This window comes from Biomphalaria glabrata, chromosome 15, assembly GCF_947242115.1.
Source record: "Biomphalaria glabrata chromosome 15, xgBioGlab47.1, whole genome shotgun sequence".
In the NCBI taxonomy this organism is placed as follows: domain Eukaryota; kingdom Metazoa; phylum Mollusca; class Gastropoda; family Planorbidae; genus Biomphalaria; species Biomphalaria glabrata.
The window spans coordinates 9469877-9482049 of NC_074725.1; the positions used below are offsets into that span (position 1 = coordinate 9469877).

The 12173-nt window shown below is 35.5% G+C and overlaps 1 protein-coding gene across 4 annotated transcripts in view; it reads right to left on the minus strand.

Annotated features, from left to right (window-relative positions):
- Nucleotides 1–8986, minus strand: part of LOC106056278 (cadherin-related tumor suppressor-like) — a 58129-nt gene extending 49143 nt beyond the window's left edge. For all 4 annotated transcript variants that reach the window (XM_056012748.1, XM_056012749.1, XM_056012750.1 and 1 more), the window contains exon 1: nucleotides 8710–8986. The gene's annotated coding sequence lies outside the window, so the exon portion shown is untranslated. The remainder of the gene's footprint in view (nucleotides 1–8709) is intronic.
- Between the last annotated feature and the right edge of the window lie 3187 nt (nucleotides 8987–12173).

Here is a 12173-nt window from a genome sequence, read left to right on the forward strand (position 1 = left end):
GTTTAAACGAAATGATTGTCTTAGTAAATAAAGAGAGTTGCATTAAATGTTAGCCGTTATTAGAAATTCCAATTTAAGCTCTTGTATCTTAAGACTTAAGAAGACGAGCGTTCAAAAATGTATGTCATCAACTTGCAGATCTACAGACTAGCACCTGCTGCATTATATTGTAATATTTAGTTGTGCTCTGTACCGCCGACGGACTTATCTTTTATTCAACAAAATCTTGCTTGAAATAGAAGAAAAATTCTCAGACAAATAATGAAGTATCACTGTGATAATAATAACGCGCTTAGAGTTAAGGACAAACGCAGACGGCAAAAAGAAAATCTTAATCGACCACCGGCGGACAATGGTTATGCTTCTTGCCCTAGATGTGGCAAAATATGTAGGTCACAGCTGGGGCTGCGTAGCCACTGGAAATACTGCATTCCTCATTAATCTTCGGACTCGAAGACAAGCCTTATTATTATTAGAGTTAAGGAGATGAAGGAAAATTAGGAGCATGTTAAAGAATTCGGAATTAAGTTTATTTAGTGATGAGAGTCACTTAATGTCATCAACAAAATAGTTCTGCCTTAAACCTTGGACACAAACGAATCCACTTTGTTATGTCCCTCGGTGTTTCTAAATCTATTATTTAGTTGTTCTAGGAATAACGGCTATACTCTCAGTACCGTCAAACAAAACATTCATCTAGCTACAATTTTGGGTTTGAGATTACAAAAAAAAAAAAAAAAAAGTTTTTCTACATTCCACTCTACCGTTTACAATGACGTGATTCAAGGTGTGGAACATTATCATTTTTATCACAGCTTAGTATTTTTCTTTTACTCAGCGTTGAACTAATTTCCAGCTTGATTCATTGGAAAGAACTTTAAACGAGGGCTGCGCCCCAGGGGAGTTTGTTGTAAGTGTTTATTATACAAGCTGAACACATCGCGATAGAGAAGGGGGAGTAATTCAAAGATGTAACGCTCTGCGAGTCAGCTATTTGGGATAATAGCTCTTTATAAGCAGTCCATACACTCATATTATAGAAAGGGTCTATGTACTTAGGAGGAGACAGACATTTGTATTATGTTGCAATTATTGAAAAATAAATAGAGAGACCTAGACTACAGTACTACTTAAAGATGTTCTATTTCCTAGCTGGATTAGAAGAAACTCTACACACACATACAAGCATTTGTTGATGTGTAGGACTCTACTGTTTTGCTCCCTAATCAATGACAAAGAACATGGTACCCATGGGCATGAGTTCAAGTCTATGATGGTGGGTTGCAAAAGAAACTCAAATGGTTAGTGCGAAAAAAACAAGGTTACAAAGACAGTTTGTGTGGAAACACAAACTCAAAATCGGCCCCCGATGTGGTCCACCCAGGCAGGTAAAAAGGCAGGTTTCAATATTTTCAGAAAGATTATCAGAATGAAATTCTTTCAAAGTCAAATGACAGAGAAGAATGGAGAAAGAAGGTTGACAGATCTTGTATGGTGCCCCAACGGTTCAGCAGACCAAGAGATAGGTGAAAGTGAATGTGAGGTTGGATATGAACAAGGACTAACTGATGTCTTATAATAATTATCTAATTGTTTTGTAAAGGTTTAATCTCTTATTGAAAGCCTCAAGAAAAAAAAAATTTCGTTAGAAAAAATAATTAAAAATTCCATAATTATATGCTCTTATGACTATGCCCGGCCATTGACTGGTTATAAGAAATACTACTTTTTCATTGTTGATTTAAATTATGTTCCACTTATATGTATACTGAATAGATTTTTTTCTCTTTAAAAATAAAAAGTAAACATTTTATTTTTTGTAAATGCAGTAGTTAGTATGACAGAACTTACTTAATAATTATAAAAAAAAAATATTTTTTGACAAAAAAAATCTAAAACCGTTTGCATAAATGTGCTAAAAATATATAAATATTGATCTTTCTTACTAAATAGCCTCCAGTGTTTGTTACTATTAATAGTTAATAGTTGTAAAAATGGTGTATTTTTATGAAAAAAACTGCTTGCATAATTGATTTAAAAAATTAGATTTTTCGCTTTCAGAAAAGAAAAAAGTAGCCGTTGCATCAGAACTTTGAAGACATTGAGGAATTGAACACTGCTACAATCTAAAAGAGGGCTTTCTCTCCTGATACAAGCATAGACTAACCAAAATACTCAACAGCATATTGTCTTGGAAGAACGTCATCACTGCAATAAATAGCTGGGCCGTCCAAGTATTCCTTCACACTTCCGGTGTCATAAAGTGAAGTGACACTGACCTACATGACATTAACAGGAAAACGTTCAACGAAATTTCGCTGCCTACACACTCAGTCTTTTACCATGAGGCTATATCTGCCCAAGATGGATGAAAGCGTCTAGAAATTGTATAAGATACGAATTTTAAAAAATAAAATCGAAACTCCACGCCAGGGCCGGCTTTAGGCCACTGCAGCCTATGCGGCCGCAGTTGGCCCCACTATTTCATAGGCCCCGCGCTAATTCTAGGTGTACATTACATTATACCATAAAATTGCAAAATATACGAAAACAATCCTAGAAATCTCCTGAAAACTCATACAAATCTCTTGAAAACTCATACAAAATTGTCATTCAATATGGAAGACTCCAATCCTACGCGCGAGAAAAAAAAAAACCGGCATTGTCAGCTTTCATTTAATAAAAATGTTTATAGGAAGAATTTTAACCAAAACAGTAAGTTCCCTAACTTTTCGAGCCTCAACCTTATCAAAAATAACTTGAGGTCAACATTTCACGTAGATAGATTATTAAACAATTTGGCAGTTCTATCTATTGAGCGTGATCTATGTAGGAAACTGAAATTTGATAATATACTGTATGACTTCACAACACGCAGGGCTCATAAAGTAAAGCTAATTTGATCGTGATTTTGTACTTAGTAAAGATTGAATAAAATGCATAAGCGAAATTATTTTCTAATACTAAATCATTTTTTCACTTATTATCCTTATTCCTACCCATACTGGGCCCCGCGAAATCCGTTTCGCATAGGGCCCCGCAATTGTTAGGACCGGTCCTGCTCCACGCCTCTAACAATGAACTTATCTTCTTTTTCTTATCTTATATATTACAGACGTTACTTCAAAAAAGGAGATAATTATGTCCTACGAATTTCATTTACCATGCTAATAAATGACTTAAACTCTGCTAATGCCATTCTTTAATGGCACTAGGGAAGAATACTTCTAGCAAAATATTACTCTGACGCAACCCCAATGAACCTAATATAATATAATGTTAATAATTGGTTTAGACGCAGAGGAAGACCAAAAATAACATGGCGACGCAGTATACTTGAAGAAGCAGAGAAGACCGGGAAGAGCTGGGAAACCATAAAAAAAAAGCTAGCAAGAGACCGTGGAGAGTGGCGTGTTTTTGTCGAGGCCCTATGTTCCATGAGGAACTCAAAGGAGTGATGATGATGATGATGAATAATTGGTTTAAACGACACAGGGCATGAGATTCGCTAATAGGAAGAAACATCACTCCACGGAAAATTCCTGACTCTATTAGACGGTGACAAGACCGACAAGTCTGCTTCCATGGTATAGCTCAAAGCAGATCATCTCTTTGTCACAGCAATACAGGACCGAGCTACTAGGACTAAGAACTATGAATAGAATATTTTGACGATGTGGTTGACCAATGTTGAAAGTGCGGAAACACGTGTGAATCAAATGAACACATAATGGCCGGATGTTCAGCTTTATCAGAATCTGACTATCTGGGTCGCCATAACGAAGTAGCGAAATTAATACACCAACACCGAGCTATAACACATAATCGGATTAATACGCCTCCTTACTATATATACTCTCCGCAGGAGGTCCTCGAGTCAACCGATTACCTGTTATACTGGGATAGATCTATTTTGAATGACAATACGGTGGATTTCAGTTGCCCAGATTTACAGTTTATCAACAAAGAAGAAAAATCTGCAACGCCGAACCACTAACTTACAATATAGCCTAAGGAAAACTGAAATTGAAAAGCAAAGAAAATATGGAAACCGAAGCTTCGAAATTAAGCGACTATGGAAGCTGTTTAAAATTACAATGCACCCTGTCGGTATTTCCACCGAGGAGATAATGACATTGACCTCGCAGACATTTTTAAATATTATTTGGATGCATGGTGGCAAAGTGATAAAGCGTTTGGCTTCCAAACCAAAGGGTCTCTGACTGGACATTGAATTTTAGGATTCTCTGGACGCCCGTGAGTTGGTTGTCGTGCTATTCGCTTTTATAAAGTCATCTATGCGTAAGTAATTCCATATTCTGAAGATTATCAAAATAGATCAAATGTAAATTTAGACTATTTATTGTCATCCAGCACGTTACTATTTGAAATAACAGAACACTGATGTACATTTTTAGAACTTTGTTTTCCCGACACATGTTTTCTTTCTTTGTGCAAAACAAATGTTCAATATTGTTATGTACTAGTTTAGTGAGTATGTTAGTTACGGAAGACAAATATATTGTGTGTTGTTTTTAGCGACGGTAAAAGTAGTGACGTAGTAAGACAGACGAATGATGTAGCAGAATAGGCGAACAAGAAGAACAACATGGCGATGGCGTAGAAGAAGGTTGTTTAGTAGTAGAGGTAGATGAATAGTGACGATTAAGAGGACTAGACAGATTTCCCAGTTATGAATAAATGTGTCATTTACAGCAGTTATCAAGTGTATATTGTTAACCTGTAATGTTCTGTGGCTAATGAAAACTAGTTAATGAAATAGAAGTGAAGTTGAACAAGATTAGGCCCACAACAATATGAACACTCACAACAATGGTATTTAAACACTACACTTATCTTAAATGCGTTAATTTTCTTTTCTCTTAGTATACAGCGATATGTTGTTATTTCTTTCATTAGAAAACACTTCAATCTGAAGTCAAGAATGGACCTCATTCACCAATCGTAAGCAAACATTTAGCCACTTGATAATATTGATAAAACAATGAAAAAAAAACGCATCACGTGACAGCCTTTATGGATTACGTAATTTGTATAGAAGAGATAGAGAATCACGTGGCTAAGTGTTGTTTGTTTACGGCGGGTGAAAGAGGTCCATTGTCTTTTAACTAAAACACATACCTCTGAAATAAAAGATTTCTAGATATCAGTCGCCTGCCTAGGCTTAAATTTGTAAGCGACACATTTTACATATATTTTTAAACAGACACATATTCATTTTTATTATAAAACACTTACCTCTGAAACCAAAGATTTTTTTCTACTACTAAATTTTGAAGACAACACACAGGGCCTATTACACGTACTTAGATAACATGGTGGTACAATAGAAGTGCTTTATACTGTTTATGGTGTCGTTATTTTATAGAGTTCATGACTCTACCTCAGCGTAAGAGATCAAGAGAGAGAGAGAGAGAAAAGGGGGGGGGGGATAATAACTGAGGGGATGAATGAAAATGCATAAAGAGAAGGGTTAGAGGACTGGTTAGACCACACACACACACACACACTCACAAACACAAATTTCTTGATAATTATTTCAATAGTTACACAAATTGTACGTCAAAAAATGAGAAGAAAATTGGACCCATTTGTTTTGCTGTCAATTATGTGCATTTGTGTACAGGTTATAATGGTAAGCGAATATGACATGTTGATTTGAAACATATTTCAGATGAAACGAAAGTTGACAGGGCTTTCCTTTAGACCGTTATGCGTGACATAAGAAACAGTTAAACCCTAGGAAAAATGTCTAGCCTGACCACAGACGGAGAGTCTCATAGTTGTTGCCCACGCATTAAGCCAGTTATGCACTAAGTATCTTTAAGTCTTGGTTGCCCTTTTAATATTGGTATTCTTTTTGATAAAGCGATTACGGCAAAAGTGTTTCGGGTCGATGTCTATCTCTAGTGACCGAAAATAATTGCAGGATCCTAATGTTGTTCATATACAGAAGAAATAAACCTGCACTTTTTTATCTTATCTATAAACATGATATTAACATATTGTTGTAGCTCTGCCCTTGCACCGATGTGTATGATGCAAAGAATCAACGCCCTGGACAGACCAGTAAGGTGAGGGACAGTGGAGGTGCTATGTGGGGTTGTCAAGAAACTAGTAGTACGCACAACAGCATGGGTTTGAGTAAAAGAGGATTTGAACCACTCGGCTCATAGTTTGATGATAATGAATGTCATGATTATTCATCATTTGTTTCGGCACTTAATCTTCAATCTCTACTTATTTTTCTAAATAATATTTCAGGACTTTTAATGTTCAATCGAAAACACGTAAATGCTCCTTGTGGATTCCGCAGAATGTTCTAGAGCAGACAGATTACTTTGATTAACTTTTGGTGGGGACAAGCACATTAAATTACAAGTTATCTCTTTCATATGAAATGTTTAAACGTTTTTATAAAGATTACCTTGTATATGTCTCATATAAACATAAACTTTTGTGCATAAACAATTCATAATAGCGTGCAGACCTTATAGCCAACTAAACTCCGAGAGTTTTTTAAATTAAATTCCCAGAGCTTATATTTAAACTAAACTCCCAGAGCTTATATTTAAAATTTATTCGCGAAGCTCATATTTAAACTAAACTCCCAGAGCTTAAATTTAAAATTAATTCGCAGAGCTTATATTTATACTAAATTCGCAGAGTTTATATTTAAACTAAACTCATCGAGTTTTATTTAGCTTTTTTATTATTTTTTTTTTTCGTTTTAATACATAAATGAGGACTATAAAGCTATCGAATTTTTATTGAAATGAATTTTTAAACAATTATGATTCAAAACAGGTTAAAAAATGCAAACTCTGGGTAATTGAAACTAGAGCTCTTATTAAAAGACAAAAGTTCCACAGATTTATTATGTAGTCTCTTGATACATTATATGGATTTAAGAACAAAATCAATTAATGCAGTTCATTTTAAGTATGTAAGTCTATTGCTATACAGGAAGCTAAAGTTTGTGTAGCTAAATCCATCACTACACGCTCACTCACAAACAGAATATTTCTATGTATATATGCATGTATGTCCAGTTGGAATTGTGTGATTTTTCGAATATAGGTCTTTATATAAATTAGGGTTTGAGGACAATACAAAAAAAAAATCACAACTGAAGAGATAAATGTGTCACTGAAGAGATGAAGAGATAAATGTGTCACTGAAGAGATGAAGAGATAAATGTGTCACTGAAGAGGTAAATGTGTCACTGTAGAGATAAATGTGTCACTGAAAAGATAAATGTGTCACTATTAAATGTGTTATCAATTTACAAATAGTGTGCGTGTGTGATTCAGCATCGAATAGTTACGTGATTCCATTTTCAAATGTGTTCATGACCAGAAATGATCTAAATGCACTCAAGAAGTAGTCAGCATGTCACTAAGATAAATGGGAAACCAGGACAAGTAAGCAAAGTAAGCCTATCTTGCAATAAAACTATTTCGAAAGCAGACATACGGAAATACAAATGTAAATGTCAATCTATAATTTATATCACAATAAAATGTTTGAAGGGCTTATGGAACTGACAGTGGAGAGGGCAAAAAAAAATAATAATCCTCATAACGTTAGTCTTATTTTAAAAAGTACACAGTATATAAAATACTAAATTAAGGGTATTGCTCTATCTATATATAGGCATAGGCCTATATGTGTTGGAAACCGTGTAACTTTGAAAAAAAAATCATTTATCGTATTTTTAATAAGGGAGGGGACAACCAATCATTTTCTGTTGTAAGTACAGTCTGAATGAGATTATAAGATGTATAATGTATTTCATATTTTTTACCAATTTTTTTTACAATTAAATTCTAAAAATGTAATGTATTTACACAGAATTTATTTTATGTTGCATTGGGGAGAGGAGGGGTGGCTGAAAGAGATACCTGTGCTCTTCAACAGTGGGCCCAGTGTCATGCTGTCCAACAGTTGATTGGTAATTCACTTGATACATGACAAGACGGATGTATCCCTCTCATCCACTAGCTAATTCCTCAGAGAATAACATAAGATGGTGTAGAGCTATGGATGCGTAAGCGGTCTTACCTCAAAGACCTGTAGCACTGAGGTGAGGAGTGCGCCTTTATCAACAGAACATGAATGGGCGAGTGAATGTTTTTACTAGGTGTGCTGCTAGTCTTCATAGCTGTAACTTAATTCATTTAGATATCTTATCTTATACAGTTCAGACGTTCTTTAAAGAAAAAAAAACAAGATAGCCTACGTCTAATTATGTCCTGCGTGTATCAATATGTTAATCGAGTCGTGCATGGTAATTAGACTCAATTTCTACTAAGTCAGTAATCTTGCTGGCTGATTCAGGCAACCCGTTCCATGCTTTAATAGCACCAGGGAAGAAAGAGCAATAATAGACTAATATCAAATTCGGCGTAGCAAAATGAAATAATAATTATAGACAAGGTCTACCTTTAACTTGTCTCTTTCTGAGGCACAAAGAAGCATATATGCTCAAAAAAGTGGATTTTTGTTTTTATCTAGTATATAAATACTTATATTATATATATATATATATATAAAAGGCATATATATATATATATATATATATAGGCCTATTTTGCCGCCTATGTATATACAGAGAGAATGTGTGAGAGAGAGATCGGTTTGAATTAGATCTAGTAGTGGGACACGTAAATGTGAAGACATTTTTACCTTGAATTCCACAATTTCCAAACAAAATTAGTTTAATCCTTCTCACGAAGAAATAAAAAAAAAACACAACACAAAAGATAAGAAATAAATCCAGTGTTGAAGTCAATAGCACAAGTTAATACATTCTTGAAGTCCTAGTGTTGTGTTCGACTGTTGCACAGGAGAACTTTCACCGTGTTTACTGTCCCCCCACTCCTTCATATTTATCGTCTCAAGTCGTCTGCTAGTATCAACCCACCCATGACACGAAAAGAAGAAAATGGGAGAGGGGAGTATACTCTATAAGGAATAGGATAATCTAGTTGTTGAGCTGGGTTGAACGACACGTAGAGTTACTTCTCTTGTTTTGGAGCAGCGCTTCGACAGAGTTCCCACGGCTGTCGTGTTTCTAATATTCTATTTAAAACAAGATCCACGTGAATAGAGGGTCTTTATAAAAAAAAAAATAAGGTCACAACACCTACCTAATATACAGGTATATACAGCTGCATGGGCTACACGGAATGTTTGGGGACATTAGCGTCTGTATTGTATGAAAGAGGAGCTTTATTAAGACCCACACTATTGGGGCACTACTTAACACACAGACACAGCAAAGTGTGTACGTCTAAGAGTTTAACAAGAATGGGATGAAAGTAGGAACGCGCAAAACATTCATTAGCACTGCTAGTGTGGTATAAGGTTAGCAATGGTGTGGTGTGGCCAGCACAATGACCAGCCAGGGGGTGACACCCAAGTGAGAAAAGTGCACTTTTCCAAAATGCAACTTTTAAAAATAAAACTTAGCACCTCGAATGTCTCTCACAGTTTAGTATAAACATGTCCCAAACCTTCTTAATTTATTTCTACCTGACTTTTAATCTTCCTATTATGAGAAAAATAATGCGTTGTAGACGCCAGGAGAAAGAGATTCTCAAGCTCAGAAATGTAGAAAAATGCTTGGCGCCCGGGGCTTCGCCCGGACAACTATGAATGAGCTTATCTAACCAGTTGAGTGGCGAATGTAACATTTTTAATTGTAAAACGTTGAGAAAAACATAGATTTAAACCCCTTGCACCTAACAGAAGGAAAAGTCTGAATTTAAACCGCTGCTGCCTTACAGCTATAGCCACCCAATCATGGGAAATGCTTCGGAAGTTAACCCTGAGTAAAAAGTAAGTAGCCTGCAGTTTGCAGCACTCAGTGCTACATCCTGGCAGAGCCTGCGACGCCGCTGACAACAAACTGTATTCGCACTTGCATCTCCTTTGGATGCATCAGCTGCGTGGAAAGGGGGCAACAGATTTGTGAGCGACATCGTTCCGACCACAGCTAAGTCGCAGACTTTTCCATGTGATGATCCATATAGTCGCCTCGCAACTGGACGAGGCCATATATTAATCTGTGAGAAAATACAGTTATATTATCTACAAAATATATATATAGGCCTAATCATTAGGCCTATTTATTAATTTTCTTTCTTGATTTAGAAAAGTAATAGAGGTTCTTATCCAAATCGTCTAGATTTTATATAATAAGGTTAAGAATTTGGATATTTTGTATTGGCCCTAATTTGAAATGCAAACCTTTTCTTACGATAGGTAATTTCTTTTACGTTTTTAGACCTACGTTTAAAAAAAATATTCATATGCCCTGCATCAGTGTTTCTCAATTTTTTTGACTTATGCGTAGGCTACCCCTTCTAGAATTTTTGTAAAGCTGAGTAGCCCTCGACTTCTTCAAAAAAAAAAAAAAAAAAAAAAGGATTTATTTTAATAACGATCAAAATTTTTTTTGTAGGCCTACATAGCTAACACAAAATAATAATTACTCTTTTACAATTAAGCCATGATTAAGCAATTCAATTACATCAAATACATTCTAAGAAAAAAAAACAACGGAAATACAGTTTTAATATTGAAAAAGTGGGCGTGTCGACGGAAGTTGTAACCTCTCTATCACTTTCGTGATCTTTGTAGAAGTTAGTTTAAAATGTAAAATAGAGCCGTATTTGAGTTTGTAAAGATTTAAATAATAAATAGGAAATAAAACTTATGATATTTTATTCTAATTTATAAACTAAATGGTTATTTTTTTTAAATCAGCAGAGTTAATCATGTGTACCCCTTTCAAACTTTTCCCGTACTCCTGGGGAAACGCGTATCTCACTTTGGGAAACACTGTCCTACATAATAATGTTAGCTGAAACTTTGTGTTCTAATTGCGTTTCGGAGCGCATAAGCATTTCTTTTTAGAATGGCTTTACTTAAAGTGTGGATGAGTGGTAAAGCGCTTATTTGCTTCTGAACCGAGAGAATTCGAGTTTGAATCCGGCTGAAGACTGGATTTAAATTGGGGTTTTAGTCTGTACCTGAATCCACCCAACTCTAATTGGCACCTTACTTGCGTTGGGAAAGTTATGGCTTTTGCGCGTTGTGGTGGTCACAAGGCACCCTGTCGACTTGTGAGCCTTAATTCATCTAACGGAAAGTTGTACATTAAAACCTTTACCCTCACTTAGCGTGACGTTACGTCATGATTCAGTCTCATTGTCTTACTTTCCTGACACGTACAAAATATTGGAAGTTATTTTGGCTTATTACAGAGCCTGTACGACGAGACAACGAGCTATTGGTGTCCACTGCCCACAGGTTGCAACGTCGCAGGACAGTGTTGAGGCCTGCTTCTATGACGAATGGTCTTGCTCGATGTGTGACCTCAGTTGTAGCGACTTGCACTTACGGATGGCTGTCTAAGTATCGGGATGGCTGCCTGGTCAAGTGGTATGCACTCTGGACTGTCGTTCGGTTGTCTCGGTGGTCCAGGGTTCGGACCCTGGCTGATACCATCGCCCGTCGTCCTGTAACTTACAAGTTATAAACCCTATCAGAAGAAAGAGTTTGTGCGACCGAGCTTTGAAATTAGATCTTATAAAATACGGACACATGCAATGAGCTTCAGTCTCGCCATGTCACATTATATCAGCATTTCTTACCATCTATAACATTTATACTGCACAACTTACATATGTGCATTATCAGCTCAATGGCTATATATAAAAAGCCATATCATATTACAATGAAGGACTATCTACTATAAAGGCACTGCACTCTACAATTATTCAGCCACCTAAAATATACAAGTTGCATTTTTTTTCAAATACTGGTGCCATTCTATTCACTGGATTTATTATTGTGTGTACTCTTATCAAACCTCTAGTATGAGTACAAATAACATTAGGTGCTTATAAAAAAAAATGCAGGCCTGAAACCTGAGAAAGACTAGATTCCAAATTATTTGAACTGGTGTAGGTAATTTTTTTTTTTAACTTTGAAAAACTACTTGTGTAAACCACAACCATATTCATATTATTTATATTGTAACTATTTATTTACTTATTATTTGCATGTATTTATAATTAAGGGATACTTTATCTTGATTTTTAGTTGTTTTGGGGATTACAATAATGTCTGAAAAGTAAAAA